The following is a 5,000-nucleotide window of genomic DNA, read 5'->3' on the forward strand; positions in this document are numbered from 1 at the left end:
GCTCAGTGGTTAGAGCGTCGAGCTTACGATCGTGAGGTTGTGAGCTCGAACCCCGGACCGGGCTGCGTGTTGTGTTCTTGAGCAAGACACTTTATTTCACGTTGCTCCAGTTCACTCTGCTGTAGAAATGAGTTGCGACGTCACTGGCACCAAGCTGTATCGGCCCTTGCCTTTCCCTTGGACAACATCGGTGACGTGGAGAGGGGAGGCCGGTATGCATGGGCGACTGCTGGTCTTCCATGAAACAACCTTGCCCAGACTTGTGCCTCAGAGAGTAACTCTCTAGGTGCAAACCCATGGCCAGTGTCTGACCGAAGGGGGTCACTACTATGTATGTGTGTATGGATGGATGTATATATACATACATGCATGCATAACACACATGCATACATGCATACTCACACACTAATAATTGATTAAAGGCATCAGTGAAATTTTTCTTGATAAATTTGCGAAAAATCTCTTTTAGACTTTTAGTCAGTTACTACTAAGCGGTTAAAAGTTGATTTTTTAGATGTTTCCCTTCATGTTTCTCTAGATTTTAACTACCGCTCTTATCAGCCGTATCATAAGCCAAACGAGAAATTCTCATACATACATACATACATACATACATACATACATACATACATACATACATAGACATACACATACATACAGACATACATACATACATACATACATACATACATACATACATACATACATAAACAGTCCTGTCACACAACTCTATAGTCTTTAAAAACCTGATAGCTAACATTAGTAAGTGGCTATCAAATCTATCTTCTAAACAAATATTTGATAAGGCAGCCGCCTACTATAGCAATATCCTGGCTTCCAGCGCCTACAACGATAAAATATATTACAACTCTGAATAAAAATATGAATCGTGAAAATAAACCAAAAATTAAACCTAGGAAAATAATTTGGTTCGCACCTCCTTTCTCCTTTAATGCTATGACTAACGTTGGCAAGAAATTCCTGTCGCTTTTCGATAAACATTTTCCAATAAATAATAAATACAGGAAATTTTTTGACAGACTCTCAGTTAAAATATCAGAAGGCTGTTGCCTCAATATGAAGAATGTTATCACTAATCACCAAAAGAGCACTCCCAGTTGTTACTATTGAGACAATGAAGCTTGCCCACTTGACCAGGCGTGTATGATAAACTCCGTCATATTCCAGTTTGAAGTTACTGTTACTCTTCAAGATAAATCAATTTAAAAGAAAAATTACATAGGATTATGTGAGGCCGAATTCAAGACACATTATGCAAACCAGCTATCTTCTTTCCACCACATCGATAGAAGTATCTCATTGCCCAACGTCATTGTTTTTAAAATATATATATATCGCATAAACAGAGCCCGAAAGACTGTTTTCAGATACATGGCGTATTTTATACATATGCCTATTCAAGTATCATAAAAGCATGAAACTAATGGTAGCTCTTTCGGTTGTGTATTAAATTGATACTTATCTCTCATTCGATGGAGTATTTTTTGTTGATTCTCTCTCTCTCTCTCTCTCTCTCTCTCTCTCTCTATATATATATATATAATATATATATATATATATCTCTCTCTATTATATATATATATATATATATAATATATATATATTACTCTCTCTTTTACTCTTTTACTTGTTCAGTCATTTGACTGCGGCCATGCTGGAGCACCGCCTTTAATCGAGCAACTCGACCCCGGGACTTATTCTTTGTAAGCCCAGTACTTATTCCATCGGTCTCTTTTGCCGAACCGCTAAGTGACGGAGACATAAACACACCAGCATCGGTTGTCAAGCAATGCTAGGGGGACAAACACAGACACACAAACACACACACACATACATATATATATATATATATACGACAGGCTTCTTTCAGTTTCCGTCTACCAAATCCACTCACAAGGCTTTGGTCGGCCCGGGGCTATAGCAGAAGACACTTGCCCAAGATGCCACGCAGTGGGACTGAACCCGGAACCATGTGGTTGGTTAGCAAGCTACTTGCCACACAGCCACTCCTGCGCCTATATATATATACAGAACATATTTTAGGCCTTGGTCACATGTTCCTTTTTATGTGACTGGCCTTCTTTTATATACACTTTCCTTTTATTTGAACTTCTGATCCGTGTAGTCGGGGTGGTGGCACTGTGGCTTTCAGGTTCAAACCTAATTTGTCATCTTCACTCTTCCCTTCTCTCGAACCATCTGTGCTGTAGTAGTAGTAGTAGTAGTAGTAGTAGTAGTAGTAGTAGTAGTAGTAGTAGTAGTAGTAGTTGTTGTTGTTGTGGTTGTAGTAGTAGTAGTAGTAGTAGTAGTTGTTGTTGTTGTTGTTGTATTGTTGTTGTTGTAGTAGTAGTAGTAGTAGTAGTAGTTTGCGCGGTACGTCTCTTGGCGTCTCGAATTTGTGTAGTAATGATTGAATAGCCAATACATACAAAAGAGACGTGAAGGAACATCCTTGAAGGACTGAACGCATGATGTTGAAATGTTCCGAAAGGTAACCATTCACTCTAACCACAGAGTGATCCAGCCCACAAAAACGGGCCCGACACGAGCTGCATTGAGGACTTCCGCCAGGTAACGATGGGTGCCCCTATCAAAAGCATTCGATTGATCTAAGTTGATCAGATCCAAGGCCGTGGCAGGTTCCTTAGCCATCCTCTCGACGTTCTATCGCATGAGGTGGAAGTTGTCGTAGATGGATCTGTTAGGGATCACGCATGTTAGCTTCTCTCCCACATGACTACCGACAATAAGCGCTAGCCTCGTCGCTAACACCTTGGCCAAAATATTAAATTCTGCATTTAGAAGAGTTACGGGCCTAAAATTATCGATATGGTCCCCGTTGGTCGTGTCCCTTCTCAGAAATGGGAATTCTCTCGTTCTGCTGCCAGTTGCAAGAGACGTCTGACAATAGGTCTCTGAACAAGCCTAGCTTGTAATCGTAAAGCTCTTTGGGCAGACCATCTAAACCAGGCGATTTGCCGCTCATGCATTCACTTATCACCTCCCATATTTCAGCGGCTGTTATCGGCCTTTCACAACACTCCAGCTCCGGGGTCAAGAGTCTCGAGAGAGCGTCGAGGTGGGCACTAACGTTCATCTCGCGATCCGGCATGCCACTGTGCCCAAGCATTTGAACTAAATGCCGCTGAAAAGCTGCACACGTCCGCTTGGGATCGAGTAACATGCGCACATCGTGGTTCAGCAAAGACCAGATTGTCGCTATGTTGCCACGACATGCCTCTACCACTCGGGCCCAATGGCTTTGGTCTCCTCGTGTTTAAAACACGCACCTTAACTCAGACAACGCGGCCTTCATGCTTTGAGTTGAAGAATTGGTCGAGAGCCAAACCCGCTGCAAGCTTGTTAAGTTGCGCTGCTTTTCGTAAAAGCCTCTTCTAGCTTTCTAACTCATGCTTTAATCTAGTTGTCTCTATCGATACTCATTTACTAAACCTTATTGATTCTACTCTAATTGTCCTTTTTAGGGCAAGTAATCACTTGTTGTTTACGATTGATTAGATTGGATTAGAAGTTCTATCCCAGACCCTGATCAATTTTCAGTTTTTATTTTCTTTACTTCGAGGATTTGCGCGCTGTCCTCTACGTCCATAAGGACAGCTGCCACTAGCCAAGAAATAGCTATTTTGGGCGACACCTGGATTGCTTTTATTTTTACCAAACTTTGGTCATAATTTTGTTGGCAGTAGAGTGAGCTCTTCACGCTTGAGTAGTGTGAGAAAGTATCGTCTCGTTCCCTCTGGCATTTCGAAGAATACGTCCGCCGTCCCAGATCCCCATGCCTTAGACGATATGGGATTTGCGCTCCCATATGCAACCCAAAGCCATTTGAATCTGGGACTCGAAGGCTCACTCCTCCCGACGTGACTTCACTCTAATTGTAAGGTACGTTAGCTATACGTCAGGTGGAGGTGTGAGGCCGATTTCAGTGATTCCTTCCTTTTTAACATCAGTTTGGTTTCTTTTAATTCACTTTGGTTTACTGAAATCTCCGCCACACTTTTAGTTGACCCGCGAAGGAAACGGCTGATGGTGGGGGGTAACCTTCTGTGTTGTGTTGAGATGGTTCACACATAGGTCTCCATTTATTTTGCTGTTGTTGTTATTCACATTGTTGTTGTTGCTGTTGTTATTGTTACCATTTGTGTTGTTGTCCGTGCCATTGCTACATTCGTTGTTTTCGTTTGTTACATTTGTTGTTGCAGTGTTTGTCGTGTTGGTGTTGGTGTTGGTAGTGGAGGAAGCAGTGTTCCTGTTAGTACTATTGTTGCTTTTTACTGTCACTGTTTTCCACAGCTGCCCCTCCGATGGCAACGTTGAAACTTTTTGTTTATTTTTACTATTTGCTAGTTTTCTGTGTTGCTGGCGACAGTTGTTTTGTCGTCTGCATTCGTATTAGTGTCGTTGCATTCGTATTACTGGTGACGTTGTTGACGGTGGTGGGGGTGGCATTGGTGTTATTCACTTTTGATTTCTGGATGGTTTCGACAGAAATTTGCATGCTTTTTTCGCGTGGATTTTTGTTATCGTGAAAGTGGAGGGGTGTTTGCGTCTATTTTTCTTTTGGGATTTTTTATGAGCGTAATTTGAAAATGAAATTACAATATTTGGGCCCAAATCCCAAATATTATGAGGTTGCCTTTTCCGTGGACAATGTATGGTGCCCTATTTAGAGTTTGTATCAAAACATTTTAATAATGAATGTTATGTAAACAAGTAAAAACCAACAAAACTTACGGAGCCACACTGTATATGGCGACAACTTGAGGTTCCAATAATAATAATAATCCTTTCAACTAAAGACACAAGGCCTGAAATTTGAGGTAGGGGGACTAACCGATTATATTGACCCCAATGTTTCACTGGTACTTAATTTATCGACCTAGAAAGGATGAAAGCAAGGTCGACCTCGGCGGAATTTGAACTCAGAAGGTAGCGACGGGCGAAATACTGCTAAACAT

At 41.5% G+C, this 5,000-nt stretch overlaps 1 protein-coding gene across 4 annotated transcripts in view; it reads left to right on the plus strand.

Annotated features, from left to right (window-relative positions):
- LOC115220873 (laccase-like) overlaps positions 1-5,000 on the plus strand; it is a 70,466-nt gene that overhangs the window by 52,339 nt on the left and 13,127 nt on the right. Inside the window, exons 1-2 of one of the 4 annotated variants that reach the window (XM_036510494.1) lie at positions 120-131; positions 4,969-4,971. The exons of the other annotated variants lie outside the window; for them this stretch is intronic. The gene's annotated coding sequence lies outside the window, so the exon portion shown is untranslated. Of the gene's footprint in view, positions 1-119; positions 132-4,968; positions 4,972-5,000 lie in introns of those variants that run through there. 4 annotated transcript variants of the gene reach the window in all.

Source organism: Octopus sinensis, linkage group LG17, assembly GCF_006345805.1.
Source record: "Octopus sinensis linkage group LG17, ASM634580v1, whole genome shotgun sequence".
Classification (NCBI taxonomy): Eukaryota; Metazoa; Mollusca; class Cephalopoda; order Octopoda; family Octopodidae; genus Octopus; species Octopus sinensis.